This window comes from Mirounga angustirostris, unplaced genomic scaffold (genome assembly GCF_029215605.1).
Source record: "Mirounga angustirostris isolate CCGP_5_RB_7025 unplaced genomic scaffold, mMirAng1.0.hap1 SCAF_4, whole genome shotgun sequence".
Lineage (NCBI taxonomy): Eukaryota > Metazoa > Chordata > Mammalia > Carnivora > Phocidae > Mirounga > Mirounga angustirostris.
In genome coordinates, this window is record NW_026991712.1 from 185,275,409 (window position 1) to 185,292,047 (window position 16,639).

General features: G+C 46.5%; 1 protein-coding gene across 2 annotated transcripts in view; it reads right to left on the reverse strand.

Moving 5' to 3' along the window:
- Positions 1-16,639, reverse strand: part of LOC123860119 (calmodulin-binding transcription activator 1-like) — a 745,788-nt gene that overhangs the window by 453,194 nt on the left and 275,955 nt on the right. For both annotated transcript variants that reach the window (XM_064590028.1, XM_064590027.1), the window contains exon 5: positions 2,984-3,051. The gene's annotated coding sequence lies outside the window, so the exon portion shown is untranslated. The remainder of the gene's footprint in view (positions 1-2,983; positions 3,052-16,639) is intronic.

Genomic DNA, 16,639 nt, shown 5'->3' on the forward strand with positions numbered 1-16,639 from the left:
GCGTCATTAATTCCTTGGTACCAGGAGGCCAGTTTGTATGAACTCAGCAGTTAAGTGCACCAATTAATTTCAATACTAGAGATGGGGGGGACCCCAAACTCAACTCAACAACTAATTTAGGAAGGTCCTTGAACAACCACAGCAACTTTTCCTCCTCCTGGGACAAGAAGCTTTGGAGTGTAACACAGAGTGAATATTATAATACTAATAGGAAACGTTCTGTCTTCACCCTCTGCCTTGAGGAAAGAAATTCATCTTTCCAAAGCCTGGAGAGATTTTGGCAGATGTCTCCTGAAGTTGCAGCCTCCAGCGGGCCCCGGGGACTGGCCCTCACAGACAAGAGGAGCGGGGACGTCCGTGCACATCCACACCGAGCCTCACAGCATGCAGAGAAAGCCAGATCACAAATACGGTCTCACTCGACCCTCGTTATGGCCCAGTGAGGACAGGAGCATCGATGCCATTTCATACATGAAGAAAAACAGAGGGGCTTTTAATGAGGGGCAAAAATGACTTTCTAGAAGTCCGAAAGTGATTGAGGGGCAGGGCCAGGCCTCTAACCTGGATTTGCTGATATCTGATTCCCGCATTTCCTCTCAGCTGTGCACATGCCCCTTTGTGCCTCGGGATGGGAAGTCTCCTGGCTCTATTTATACTCCAAAAAAGTCAAGTGAGTCAGGCATGACCGTGAGTGACATTCACTTCTCAACTGAAACCCAAACTCTGAAGGCTGAAACACAAGGCAAAATCCCCGCTTGAAATGTTCTGATCTGCAGTCAGAGGATGTTCTGAAACATAGCACGTGTCTGCGTATCTGAAATCAGATGTCTGGCCCAGGACGCATTCCAGAGAATCTCGCTCTCCAGCTAAAGAGAAGCTCTTTCCTTCCACTTAGATTCAAGGAGTGTTTCGCTGAGGAGTGAAGGGCGCACAGAGAAGTTGCAGGCTGCTCGAGGTGAGGGCACTGTTCGGAGTCGGGAAATAGTGCAGACACAGAAATCAGACAGACTTCCTCCCCCCACCCCCCACAGAAACCAGGGCAGCGGTTCTCAAAGTGAGGCCCCAGACTGGCTGCATGCCGTCACCTAGGAACCTGTTAGAAATAACAGGTGACCAGGCCCCACCCCAGGACCACTGAATCGGAGACTCTGGGGCTGGGGCCCCGGCGTGTGTATTTTAGCAAGCCCTCCAGTGGATCCTGGTGCCTGCTCAAGTTTGGGAATGTCTGCCCTGGAATAAGATGCCCCCAGAAGAAAGGAGAGCTGAGTGTGCCAGGCTTTCCACAGCTGGAGACACGGCTGTGCTCACCAAATAGTAGACTGAGCCACCATTCACTCATCACTCCGCCCCTGCCCACGCTCCACGAAAGAATGTCGTTCCTGGCCCCGTTCTTACTGGGCTTGGCCACAGGAATGGCTTTGGCTAATGGATTTGTGAGCAGGTGCGACATAGGATGCCACATCCAGCAGGGATCCTCATTATGCCTACACGGACTGCTTTAGGCTTTGAAGCTCCTGCCATGCTCCATGACTATATGTCCCACACCGTGGGTGCTTCCTCAGCCTGGGTCCTAGAACAAAAGGACACATGGAGCAGTCCTAAACCCAACCAAAGCCACAGTGAACCCACTGACCCGTGAGCAGGGGGGAAAAGCGTCTGCTGTTCCAAGTCACTAAGTTTGGAGATTGTTTCTTAGAAAGCATGATCGCAGCAGAAGCTGACTAATGCAAACCACTTGATTTTATAGCAAAGGAAATCACGGCCCCAGAAGGCTGAGGAGCTGAGAACATTCTGCAGAGGGATTCAAGCCGAAAGGTAAAAAAAAAATCAGTGCCAACCTCTAGCCTGACCTGTGGAGATGTGAATCTCAGAACTAAACTTTCTCCTCAATATCCTCCGACCTCCTCCAAAATGGACATTTTTATCCTCGTCGAAATGATGCTAACCAGTAAAAACTGAAGCCTAATAAAGTAATAGTCCAAAGTACCATCCAGAACGAGTAAACATTCTAGAGGGTAAGACCCTCTTTCCTCCATGGCTCAGAAAGAGTAGAGGTCAAGGAACGGGCCAAGGGGGCAGAGGACACACCCCCGCGCCTTCCCCTGGAGAATTTGGTGCTTCCGCCCCAAGGGAGACAGACCGACCTCCTGCCTCTGAAGTCACACCCACTGCCCGGTCGCCGGGAGAGCCACACTCCAGCCGACGCGCATCACACCGACGAGGGTATGCCCTGGCACCGCTAATGGAAAGGTGGTGGCAACTGCTGGCCACGGATCTCCGAAGCTCTAAATTGCAACATACCAAAAATGAAACCGGAGGGCAGGGGAGGAAAGAGGGGGCTGCCTTTTCAATACACCCCAAGCCCCAACTTCACCGTCGTTCACACAGCAGTATCTGTGTGGTAGAACACCAGGCGGCCACGTCTTCACCGATTCCCCGGCCCCGGGTGGTGAGGGAAGGGCCGGGTCTGAGGCAGGTGGGAGGTTCAAGCTCATTCACTGCACAATAATAAACTGCAATCCTAGCCCCTGCTTCTGATTTGGGAGATCTTCTCAGCACCACCAAGAATGACTCAACTTTCAGTTCGTAAAGCACCTTGAGGTGAACGTGGACAGTTAAGGTAGTTTCCTGTTTAAAGAGTGAGTTTCTAGAGAACACTGGTGGCTGGTGGGCACTTTCCCAAAATAAACCTCCCCTGATGTTCCCACCTGCCAAGGCTTTCAAAGCAGCCAGCTGGGGGACCCAGCCTTAAGCCATCCCGTTAAAAGTCCCAATTCATGTGACGGCAGCTACACTGTTTTTAAGCTGATTGTGGTCACGGCCACGGTCTTAGGTCAACTAATGAGACCCCAGTGTCACATGCTATCAAACACAACATGGTATGTTCAACTTGCCCATGAATTGATTGGCCAAACCAGGTAATCAATGAAAATCAATCCATTTACCGTACATAGTTGAAAAGCTGCAAGATTTGGGACATTACCTTGTCTTAGGGGATGTGGTTAGCCATTCTTCGTGTTTCTCAAATGTTATTAAATAAGCTGCAATTTCCTGAAACAGAAGAATAAAAAAATAGTAACAACAATTAGCTCACGTCGGCTCCTGAGAGGTAAGAAAGTCCTTGTTGCTTCCCCGCTGCTGCCTCCCTGGCAAGTCTGGACCCCCATCTCTGCTGGAAAATGCTTGACTTGGAGGGTGCTTCTATTTGATTTTGTTAAGCCCTTTCCATTCAGCCTGCCATACAATAATAATCAAAGCACTGGATTTCAAAAGATGAGTCGGTGGCAAGGACAAAGCTATTTCTCTGTGGGAGGAAAACATCAGACACCATTTCAGATACTAAATGTCATTAATTTGAAGGAGGGACGAATACATGCCAACAACAGGTCTGCACTCATGCAAGGTCATCATTGGGAAGTTCCGTCCGTCTTCTCCTGAAGCCGGACTCATCTTACATCATTGTCACAAGAGATGTCACATTCCCTCAGCCTGATTCCCACCCCCCTGAGCCAAGTCGCACAAAGATTAAAAAGTAAAGATAAAGCCATATTCCAGAGCAAGAGAGAGAGAGAGGTTAACCTTTCCTTCTACTGATAACTTAATCTATTGAGCGGCGCTCCAGAAAGAAGAGCAATGTCAGCAGAGTTTAAGGCAAAGATGGAGAAAATGTGGGCACCTGAAGGTAAATTAAATATTTATAAACACAACAACATCACTGCAGATAGAATTACTGATTTATTAATAATTTCCATAAAAAGCCAGTGGGTGACATCAACATAAGTCATTGCTCCAGCTCTGGGGCATGATATGGCCCATTACTCCCAGCTCCAAACGGATCTGCTAACATGAAATTGGCAGGGATTGGGAGTTAAATTAAGGATGGACTAGTACACATTTCCCTTGATCTTGGTGATGATACAAGACGGAGCTGCTGCCCTTGACTATCAAAACATGCAGAGAGGGGGCCCCCGTCTCAACTTTCTCTGCAGCTGAGGTTCCCAGAGGGCTCGTGGTGAACAGCAACCTATCCACCCAGAGGCTCAAAGCCTTCCTCTGCGCTGAGCCTCCTCTGGGCCTGGACATAACGGAGCTGACACCTGTGACCAGAGGCGCTAAACCCGCCCTTAAAGAAAAAGAGGAGACTCTCACCAAAACCAGGTTAGCAGAGCAGGTTAAAGTAGAAAACGCCACCCACACCATGCAGTCTGAAGGCCACAGGCTCAGGTGGAGATCAGGGTCTCTTATCATCATGGACATCAGCCACCACCACCAGGCGGCCAGTGACCGGTAACCCAGAGCCCACACTGCCTCCTTCTGGAAGCCCGCATCTTCCACCAAGAACCTGGCAAGCAGAAACCTGGGGCCCAAATTACACAGGTTCCTGTCACTGAGTGCAGCTAAAGAAGAGGATCGACCAGCACCCTGTTCTCTCTCATCCCTGAGCCTTTTCTGTTCCATACTCTATTTCTTCTCCTTAGAAAACGCCTTCCCTGAGGCCTCACCGTAGCCAGACACCCCCTGCTTCGGCTGGCCCTCCTAACTATCCATGGCGGGGTCGGCTGCCCATCCTGTGTGCTCCTATGGCACCACACCATCCATTCCCTATGATTTATCACTTTGCGGCATTCTAATTGCTTGTTTACTTGGATAGCATCCCCCACTGGATCATAAGCTCCTCAAGGGTGAGGAATATGTCATCACTGATGTATCCCCAGGACCTAACAGTGTCCTGACAGGCATCTGTTAGGCAGATGGATGGAGGGTTGGGTAGAAGGGAGGGCGGAGGAAGAGTGGGCGTGAGAGAAATAAATGCACAGGTAGGAGTAAGTCCGTGTGTCCGTGTGCATGTGTTCTGAGGCTGTTGTGTGTTTGTATAGGTTTATTATTAGGTGAAGTCATAGCCTAAAAGCCGTGAATGCAGCAGTTCCTAAAGGAAACCCTTACCAGTACTTTACTGAACTCCACACCACTGTAGCCAGGTGATGTAGCATCACGGTTAAGAGCACAAGCTTCAGAAGCAAACAGACCTGGCTTGGGGTGCTGGCTCTGCCACTCGTTAGCTGTCTGATCTTGAGCACATTGCTCACCCTGTAGAAACCTCCGTTTTCTATGAAACTGAGATAGGACCACCTCATGGGGCTCTTAAAAGGAGCAACAAGTCTTAATACTCCGACCGGCACACAGCAATGCCCCCCCACCTGGCCACAGCTAGCGCTATGCTCATTATGAGGTCCACATGATGGGAGCTGCCATCTGGAGGCTCCTGATGAGGTAGCAGGTACCAAAATGGTGCGGCTCAGAAGCTGCCAGTGCTGCTGGACTTACCTCCGTCCATCCCCACCTTCCATCCCTCTCCATCCCTGTCCCCCATGCCCACAGCGAATGATAACATCACAGGGACTGTTCGGAGTTAGTTGGAGTTGATCCTTCCATGTATCTATTGATGCCCATTTGGCTTCACAAAACATGGAGAGCAGGCTGTGGCTGGAGTCGGGGAGTGGATAAATTGAGCCACTTATGTGTGTCAACCCGTCTACCTGAATTTCAGAAAACCTGCCATCCAGAAAAATAGTCTGTGCCTACCGGAACCCCTCGGATCCACATCCTTACTCAGGATCATGCCGAGAGCTAAGTGACCCCTGCTGGCCCAGAAGGATGGGGGCACAGTACATCCCAGCCACCTCCAGACTTATCACAGTGTTCCGAAGACCCAGACACCCAAAGAAGACCTTCATGAACATCCCTCAGCCACTACTCACCCCAACCCAGCAGGGCCCCCTACTGTTACTGTCCTTCAAAGAAACAAACCCCCTGGACCACTTACTGCCTTCAATATTTACTCTACAAATATTTATTGAGCACCTACTGTGTGCCAGTTAGTAAATGAGCCCACTTTGAAGCCCGCTCTTAAAGTAGGTGTGGTCAAGTAGGTGAGAGAGACAACATGATAGAGCAGCGTAAGCGCCATTACAGGGTCACCTGCCCAGTCAAGTCTGTAGACACACCCAGTGGGTCATCCCAGGTCTACTGAGCTGTTGTATGAGCAAGCAAAGCCACAGGAAGTCACACTGATTTATGAGCCTAACCGTTGAGCACGGGCCACTGCTTCCTTCCCCTCAAGGTAACAATACCTCCCACACAATGCCCCTTGGTGAAGCACTCATCCCCACTTAAGAGCAGGCTTACTGAGCAAAGGAAACTGAATGTCCAGACCCAGGCACTTGCCTCTGTGGTGCTCAAGTTGCTTGCCTGGCTTCCAGATGGACTAGGCATGTCTGAGTCACTTGTCCACTCCCAGGCCCATGCTACCCAGTCCACACAGCCCATTTCCCTGATGCAGGTCTTGGTCCACCTCATCATCAGATGGGCAGACCATGGGCCAGACCACCCACTTCCCAAAGCTAAGGAATATATTGGGAAAATGGATATGCACATGCCAAAGAACCAAACAGAATAATAGATGCTAAATAGTGCAGAGCAAAGTAAGGACCATCAAAATTCAGCGTAAGGAGAGTCAGCTGGGCCAGGAAAGGGGATGGCTTTTAGGGGAACAGAGACCTCATCATCTGAGTCATCATTTATCATCACAATGGCTAACATTAGCAGAGTGATGTCTAAGGCCAAGTACTGATCTAGGACTTTATGAGGGATAATCTCACTTAATCTTTATAGCAAACTATGAAGCAGGAACCATGCCCATTTTATGGGTGGGAAAACTGAGACACAGCGCAGTTAGGTAGCTTGCCCAAGGTCACATGGCTAGTCTCTGTGCAACTAGAACCCAAATCAATGTGGAATGGTTCCAGAGTCTACACTCTCCACTACTATTCTGAATTTATGATGTGATCAGAAGGAGAAAAGGAAACCAGCATGTGGAGAGTCATGTTTTCTCCAGCACAGGTCTCCCCACTGACCCGGAGGCACTTCACTGCCCCACCACCTTTCAGGGGACCAAGGGAAGCCAGGCTGAGCATCCATCACTGGGATTCTCTCCTTCTAGCAGGATCAAGTTCATTTTCACCCAGAAGCCCTTGTATGATTCATGGGACCATCTATACTTCAGGAACAGAGAAAATCCCTTATATTCAGAAACCATTTACTTAAAATATCTTACAATGTGGAGAAAAACAACAAACAAAAAGAGAGTTAGTCAAGCTGAAGAAGGGAAAGAGGTTTAAAAAAAAGAAAGAAAAAAAAAGATCTTCAGCCCAACTGTCTGGCCTTTCCCTCTTTCCCCAAAGCTCCACCAACCCAGGGCTCTGAGGAAGGCAAATGGAAAGAGATCTGGTCTATTTCATTTTTACAGAGCAGGAAACTAAGGCACAGAGAAGAGAAGGGACTTACCCAAGGTCAGCATTTTTGGCTGACCCACGCTGGGAAGCAGGGCTCCTGACTCACAGTGCATGCATGATCTTGTTGGCTCTCAAACTCAAGTCTGGCCCAGGAAATTCATGGGATGCTCAAACAAGAAGAGAGCTTGCCCCAAAGAAGTGAAAACGGCAACTCAAACAAAATCATGTATGCGAATGTTCGCAGCAGCATTATTCACAATCGCCAAAAGGTGGAAGCACCCCAATGTCCATCACAATATAGACGGATATAGGAAATGTACTATATCCACACAGCAGAAGGGGGTTCAGCCATAAAAAGGAATAAAGTTCTGATACATGGATGAACCTTGAAAACATGCCGAGTGAAAGAAGCCAGAAAACAAGGCCACATATTGTAGGATTCCATTGATAGGAAATGTCCAGAACAGGGAAATCCATAGAGATGGAAGGTAGATTGGGGGCTTCCAGGGGCTGGGGGGGGCGGGGGGGGGGCGATGGGGAGTGACTGCTGATGGGTATGTGGTTTCCTTTTAGGGGGATAAAACTGGAACTAAATCATGGTAAAAGTTACCCCGAATTGTGAATGTACTAAGTGCCACTAGTAATAAAAAAGAAGAGAGGGTAGACATCCAGCTAGGTGTGACACTGGGGTGCAGAAAATGCCAGCCCCCCTGCCTATAAAGTTGGACTTGAACCCAAAGAGCTACACCCCATGCCCACAGGCCTCCTCCAGCTCCCTGGCTCTCTTGGTATCTCTTTCTTCTTGGACCCTAAATACTGCAGCAATGCTGAGAAGAATGACCCGACTGTCAAGATGAAGGAATTCGCTGCAGGCTCCAAAGCAAAGACTGTCCAGCTTGCAGATTTTAAATGTTCACTTTGTCCTTTGGACGTTCAAATAGAAAAACTGCCGCCAAGGTATCATGTCTGTGTGTGGCAGGGCTCTGGGAACGAAACATAGTAGAGTCCCACAGGCCCCTGTATCTGCTTGGCACCAGGTTCGGTCCCTGCAGACCAGGGAGTTGGGTGGGCCCCTCCCCAAAGCACTGACCCAGCCCCATCCAGGAGGGCAGAGGGGGGCGGGACCAAGGGGCAGCACGGCTCCATGCTTGGCACCTGCCTTGTTACACCCTGTGTCGTCATGAATCTCCACCATCCAAAGGCATCACCACCTAATTGCCAGGTAAGGCTGGGCCTGCCTGCCGGCCCCCCCAGCTGATGGGGTCTGATGGAGGACTACAAAGCCCCTTTTGGTGGCAAGCAAGCTGTGGTCATCCACAGTGGCTGCCCTGAGAGTGGCTCTTTTTGCCCCTTCCCACCTCAGTCCCTATGCGCTGATTCTGCCTGTGTCACCTGCCTGGCCCTGTTCATAGCCCACCTCCTCCAGGGAGTCTTCCCTGCTGCCTCACTCCAGGGAACTCCAGCTTCCACAACCTTCTCAGTAATGGTTGCACCACTCCTGGCCTCCCAGCACACAGTACCCTCTGCTGCTAGCATTTCTGTGCCTGCTGGTTCTCCCCGCCTAGTTTTGCAGCATCTGGGGAGGGTCTGAGTCTCTGAGTCTCGACACTGTAGAGCCCCCAACAATTCTGCATCTGGAGATGACAGGGGACCTAGCAAGGAGGAATGAAAGAATGCCCAGTTCTCTTCTAAAGGACACCAACAGGGGCGCCTGGGTGGCTCAGTCGTTAAGCGTCTGCCTTCGTCTCAGGTCATGATCCCGGAGTCCTGGGATCGAGCCCCACATCAGACTCCCTGCTCCGTGGGAAGCCTGCTTCTCCCTCTCCCACTCCCCCTGCTTGTGTTCCCTCTCTCGCTGTGTCTCTCTGTCAAATAAATAAAATCTTTAAAGGACACCAACAGAAAGAGCCCATGTCTGAGCCGAGTCCTGCTGCAGGTTGGGGGTCATGGAGGTGAACAGACAAGGGCGTGGTTGCCATTAAGGCTCCTGTCCTGTGTGCAGAGGTGTCACGGTCTGCTCAGCACCGCACATCCGAAAGGCGGCAGCCAGCCAGCCCCCAGAGCAGCCCTGTCGGGTAGGAACAGAACGTCAGCCACAGATGCGAGCGAGCCACAGGTGTGATTTTCAAATTTCTAGAAGCTATGCTTTCAAAAAAGTAAAAACAAACAGGAAAGATTGATTTTAATCATACATTTTGTCCATATATTTTATATTTTAACCCAGTAGATTCAAATGATTATCATTTGTTAATTTACAGAAAGCAGCCACGAGCTATTTTGCATTCTTTTTCGTACTAAGTTCTCAAACCTCAGTGTGTATTTTAGACCACAGCCCAGCTCAGTTTGGAACAACCATATTGCAAGTGCTCAACAGCCACGTCCACCTGCCACACCGGACGGGCAGCCCTAGACACAGACATCAGAGGAATCTGCAAAAAACAAGATGCCTTCTAAAGCCAAGCCCTCTGCATCCAGAGGACTGACGGGGAGCCCGGGGGCAGGGGGGAATGCAGATGTGGCCACAGCAAACACAGCAAATACTTCCCCTGAAGCGGGGCTCCTGCCACACTGGTCCACCTCCGAGGTGAGGAGCCGCGTCCTGCCTCTGGTGTGTGGGGAAGCTGCATCTGTTTGGGAGAGGATGCGGGATTCTCGGAGGGGCTGAATTCACCCCCATCCCTCCGCCTGAGCTCGCTGTCACTTCCATTCCCTCCCCAGAAGGAGCCTCCCACTGCAGACACCCCATCGAATCATCCAGCCCCAAGAAACTGGCTTCACCTTCAACAATTTCACCTGGAGCAGCCCTCAGAAAAAGGGCAGGAGTCCCTCCCAGGTTTCCCTAGAACAGTCCATCTCTGATCTGGCTTCAAGGCATGGGTCCAATGGCAGGGAGAGAGTAGGGTCCGTCTCGAGGGGTCTTTATTGCTTATTGGGACAAATTAAATAGACAAAAACAAAAAACTATATAGAGGTATGTTTTGTTTTTATACTCCTGAGTCCAAGTAATAAAAATATCTGGGGTCTATACAATCTCAGATATTTTGCACACCAAAAAAATGAATCTTCAACCAAGGGATAATTTTTAAAGTTTGTTTTTTATGAGAGTTCTGCACAAGGGTTTTATCTGTAAAGGACCAAAGCGGGGGGGCGGGGGGAGGGGAAGCCAGGACTCTCCTAGCAGCTGGCCCCAGCATCTGCTGGAGCCACAAAATGCAATTATATTACTCCCAAACGAGAAGTAAAAATATCTTGTTTCCAATACTCTTGGTTTTAAGACTCATACTTAATGTCCTCTGGGTATTTCAATGGTGCCAGATCTCTGTGTTATGTACTTTATTAGGGATGTGTGAATGTCATATTAATGACTTTTAACCAACATGTTTATAGTGGAAGCACATATTCCCAGAACCCACTGCTCACTGCACTTTACAAAAAATAACTGGCCTTAATTTAAATAAATAACCATTCCATAACCCTCTCCCAGGGGCATCTCTCACCTGCAGGGCACCCCATGCATAAAGCTAGTGTCTCCTCCTCCATGATAAACATCCCCCCTGGGGCCAATAGTGCAATGTCCCTTCTCTGTATATTCCTGTCCCCATCCACTGATGTACTTCCCAAGCACCCAGCTGGCCAAGCCAACACCCTCTACAGGATGTTCTGGGTCCCCACCCACAGATTAAAAACAGCACCCCAAATCATGCTTTCAAAATGACCAGCTCTTGTTGTCAACAACTAGAATCGAGAATAATGGTTTCTATTTTTTTATTTATATGAGTGGTAGCATAGCTCTATGCTGACAATTTATGAGAATGGTGGTGATTAAGATCTCAGGGATCCAAGGGTATCTGGAGGACTTCCTACAAAATGGTAAGTAGCAATTCAGGATAAATTCCTAACAGCCCAAACTTCTGCAATAAAGCCTGGCCCAGTTGGCTATCTTTTTCAGATGTGGTAAAGCATTGTCATGACCATCAAAGTGCCAATCCGAGCAGAAACAATGAACCATCATAAAAACGTTGAGAGAGAGATTCGGTGAAGAAGCAATCCACCCAGTCTTTCATTCATTTCATTATCCACTCATTGGTTCAATCATCTGATGCATTATTGAGCACCTACTATACACCAGGCACTTTGCAAGGCCCTAATGATGCAGACATGTGAGTAATGGTCCTGGGAAATACAGCTGGGAAGACAGACGGGGCTGCAGGATCCAGGGCTCTTGTGTCAACTACACAACAGATGATGATGCCAAACTAGCAGCCCAGATCATGTGTCCGTGCTAAGCAGAGAAGTGAAAGTCTCACCAAGGAGCTAACATTTAAACTGGGTCTTGAAGAATGAGTAGGAGGTTGCCAGGCTGACAAATGGTAAAGGCATGAGGGAAAGGAAACTGCAAGTGCAAAAGCAGGAAGGTGAGAGCAGCAAACGTGTTTGGGGAACTCTGAGCAGTGGGAAGTAGGCAGAGTCTGCAGGGAACAGGGAATGACAGAACCCAAAGCTGGGAGGGTAGGGAGGCACCAGACTGGAGAGGAATTAAACTGACCAGTGAATGGAGTTTTATCCGCAAGAGCCAGGGGAGTCATTGAGAGCTCTCATGTGGAGGGGAGATACAAGAAAAGCTGTGCTTTAGAAATAGCACTCTGATGGTGTGATGGGGGAGAGGGACCACAGCCCAGGAAGGACAGGGTGGGATCCTGAACTACAGTGTGTGAGTGGGAAAGTGGAACAGAGTTGAATTTTTTCAAAAGTGAAGTAAATAGGCTTGAAAGCCAATTGGCTGGAGCAAACAAGGCAGTGAGGGCATCTCCAAAGCAAAGGAAGCTCAGGGTGCTGAATGTGCCCAGAGATGTGCTGGTTTGGTACACACCATGTTTGCTCCCCTTTGGTGTATTTGCCAACATTCCAGGATTGGGAGATGGGCATTTCCAGCTTTTCTTGAAAACTAAGATCTGGCAACTTTGGACCCAAGTCCTGCAGAGCATCCACTGGATGGAGCTGAGAAGCAGCTGCCCCTTTGGATGGGCATGAGCTCTCAGATGGCCACCTTCCCCACCTGGCTGGCTTGCTTCACTCACACCTACTTGGACACTGTAGGCATATGACTTTGGGGCTCCCACTCTGATGTTTCTGGCATTGAAAACAAAGTGGACTATAAGACATAAACCATATAGGTTATCCAGAAAGAAAATACATTTTGAGCAAAAGATTTTAGAAGAAGATATGTTAGGGGCACCTGGGTGGCTCAGTCAGTTGAGCATCTGACTCTTAGTTACAGCTCAGATCATGATCTTAAGGTTGTGGGTTTGAGCCCCACATCAGGCTCCACACTCAGTGCAGAGTCTGCTTGAGATTCTCTCTTGCTCTCCCTCTCTCCTCCTGCTCATGCTCTCCTTCTCTCTCTCTCTCTCAAATAAATAAATAAATCTTAAAAAAAAAAAAAAAAAAAAAAACAAGAAGAAGAAGAGAGATATGTTAGCCAGAGTAATCACTGCCCTTAATACAATAGTTGCTGATTAATCTGGACCTAAGATTGCCCCACCTTCCATTTCAATATTGTGCCAGTAGTCAATGATTATTTTTTAGCTCCAATTTCACCCTTATTTGTCCTACTTTGTGACACTGATGATAGGCCCTGTAGACATTTCTCCTGGGCCATCCTAGCAAAACCCTAAGCTTCATCAACAGAGAGCAATGAAGTCACCCTGCAAGATGATAGTGGCAAGAAGACGTCTCCTTTCTGGTTTCCGTCCTCAATCACTATTATTATCTTCATCACTATTATTCAGAGCGGGACCCAGTGGCCATGCACATGAGCTCCAGCACCACCCCACAGCACACTCCCTCCCTGGTAGGCTGCAGCTCTGGTCTTCCCAATGCCCTCAAGCAACAACAAGTCACCTCGGCAGACCAACTGCAGCCCATACCCTTTGGCAGCCAGCATGTTCCTGAGTTGGCCAGGTGCTCTGAAGAGGTCTGAATTTCAGCCCAAGGGGTGGAAGGAACTCTTCTAGTCCTTAGATTATTTATGGTCTACTCTTCTTCAACCTACAGGTAGTAGCTGCTCTTCCAGTGGTGGCTGGTACTTCTAGAACCCTCAGAATTCTCTTTATCCCTATTGATAGTCAACCACCCTTTACTATTTGACAATTCTTTATACTAAATTTTCTCTGTTCAAATAATCAGTATGGTTTCTGTGTCCTGAATGGACCCTGACTGATAAGAATCAGCCACAGTCCTGAGGATACTGATATCCTCACTGCTGTGTCATCCTAGAAAAGATGCTAAAAAGCAGAGGGTAATGAAAAGACACCTAAAGCAGAAGCAGCATGTTTTGGGGGAAGTGTCCGAGTTACCACAGTGAGGACTCTGTATTAACTTTCCCAGATGCCAGTCACACACTAGGTAGTTTGAAAGGCATTGGAATGATGTGTACCCTTAATTTGTGAGATCTAATCTGCCTTTGGGGGGAGATAAAAAAGCATTTCTTGTAGAGTAGAAAAATGTCACTCCATCTCCCTCTGCCTTTGTGATTTGGGTCAAATGACTTGACATTTCCTCACCTGAGCTACGGGATAACACACTGTAGTACATGGGGTAATATATGCAGATTCTAGGCACACAGTAGATCGCTGGGCTGAAGTTTTTAATCAGTTATGTTGAGGTATAATTTACATACAATAAAATATAACTCATTTATTTATTCATTCATTCATTTTGGTGGAAATTCCTTCTGATGTTTTTCTATGTCAATGTCCTTTATTTTTTTTAATTTTATTTATTTATTTGAGAGAGAGCGCACATCTGCACACAAGTGGTGGGGGAGGGGAAGAGGGAATTTCAAGCCCACCCTGTGCTGAGCACAGAGCCCCAGCACAGGGCTCAATCTCACAACCCTGAGATCACGAACTGAGCCAAAATCATGAGTCGGATGCTTCACCTACTGAGTCACCCAAGTGCCCGTGCCCCAATGTACTTTATTTTTTTCATTGAATACAATGTTATATTAGTTTCAGCTGTACAATATAGAAATTCAACATTTATATACATTATGCAATGCTCACCATGGTAAGTATAGTTACCACCTGTCATCTGTAAAGTTATTACAGTATTATTGACTATATTCTCTATACTGTACATTTCATCCCTGTGACTTACTTATTTCATAACTGGAAGTCTGTACCTCTTCATCCCATTCACCTATTTTGTCCATCCCATCCATACCTCTCCCCTCTGGCAACTGTCAGTATGTTCTCTGTTGAGTATGTTTCTCATTTTTGTTTGTTTGTTCATTGGTTTTGTTTTTTAGATTCCATATGTAAGTGTAATCATATAGTATTTGTCTCTGTCTGACTTATTTCACTTAGTATAGTAACCTCTAGGTCTATCCATGTTGTTGTAAATGGTAAGATTTCATTCTTTTTTAGGCTAATATTCCATTGTGTATATATACCACTTCTTCATTCATCTATTGATGGACACTTAGGTTGTTTCCATATCTGGACTATTATAAATAGTGCTGTGATAAACATAGGGGTGCATAAATCTTTTCTAAGCAGTCTTTTCATTTTCCTCAGGTAAATACCCAGAAGTAGAATTGCTGAATCGTAGGGTACTTCTATTTTTAACTTTTTAAGGAAACTCCATACCACTCTCCACACTGGCTGCACCAATTTTCATTCTCACCAACAGTGCAGGAGGGTTCTCTTCTCTCCACATCTTCGCCAACATTTGTTATTTCTTTTCTTTTTGATACTAGCCATTCTGACCGGTATAAGGTAACATCTCATTGCAGATTTGATTTGTATTTCCCTGATGCCGAGTGATGTTGAGCATCTTTTCATTTGACTGTTGGCCATGGGTATTATGTTTTCTTTGAAAAAGTCTATTCAGGTCCTCTGCCTATTTCATGATCAGACTGTTTCAATTCATTTTAAATATACAGTTCAATGAATGTTAACAAATATATTATGTATCTATCACCACATTTAAGATATAAAATGTTTCCAGCACCATGAAAAGTTCCTTCATACCCTTTTTCAGTCAATCTCCATCATACCTCCAGCCTCAAGCAGCCATTGACCTCCTTTCTGTCCTTGCAGATTAGTTTTGTCTGCTCTAGAATTTTATATAAATGAAACCATACAGTATGTATTCTTTTTGTGTCTGTCTTCTTTCATTTGAGATAATGTTTCTGAGATTGATCTATGTCTTTGTGTAGTAATCCCATTCCCCTTTATTGCAAAGTGTTATTCCATTGTAAAGATTTGTCACAATTTGCCTATTCATTCAAATGTTGACAGACATTTGTGTTGTCCAGTTGTGAGCTGTTAACGAATAAAAATTCATAAGGAATTAACATTCATTCACAAGTCTTTGTGTGAGAGTGTGTCTTCATTTCTCTTTGGTAAAAACCTAAGGCATGGAATCACTTGGTCATATGGTAAGTATGTACTTTACTTTATATGAAACTGTCAAACTGCTTTTCAAAGTGGTTTCACTATTTTATTTCCATCAGGAATGTATATGAATTAAAGTTGCTCCACATCTTTGTCAACACTTGGCACTATCAAGCTTCTCTATTTCAGCCATTGTAGTGGGTATATAATTATCTCATTGCAGTTTCAGTTTGCTTTTCCCTAATAAATAATGATATGTAACATTTTTCCATGTGCTTATTGACCATTTATATATTTTCTTTTACAAAGTCTGTTTTAATTTTTGCCCAATTTTTAATAGGGTTCTCTGTCTTTTTATTGATGGATTGTAAAAGTTCATTTTGTATTTTGGATATGAGTCTTTCATAACGTTTATACTTTATGAGTGTTTTCTTCCCATCTCTGGCCTACTTTTTAATTTTCTTAAAGACATATTTCAAAGAGCAGAAGTTTTGTTGTTGTCTGTTTTTTGTTTTGAGAGAGAGAGTGCAAGGGGGTGGGCAGAGGGAGAGGGAGATAGAGAGAGAGAATCTTAAACAGGCTCCACACCCAGCACGGAGCCCAACATGGGGCTTGATCTCACGACCCTGAGATCATGACCTGAGCCAAAATCAAGAGTTTGACACTCAACCAATTCAGCCACCCAGGAGCCCCAAATAGCAGAAGTTTTTAATTTTAGGTTAAGTTCAATTTATCGGTTTTTTTCTTTTCTTGATTAATTTAAGAAATCTGTGTCTACTCCAAGTTCTCTGCTTTCTTTTGGGAATGTTTAGACTGTATTTAGTGTAATTATCAATGTGGTTTAGTTTAAATTTACATATTATTTGTTTTCTGATTGTTCCATTTGTTCTTTGTTCCTCTTTCCTCTTTTTTTTTTTTCTTGGCCTTCTGTTGGATTAACTGATTCTT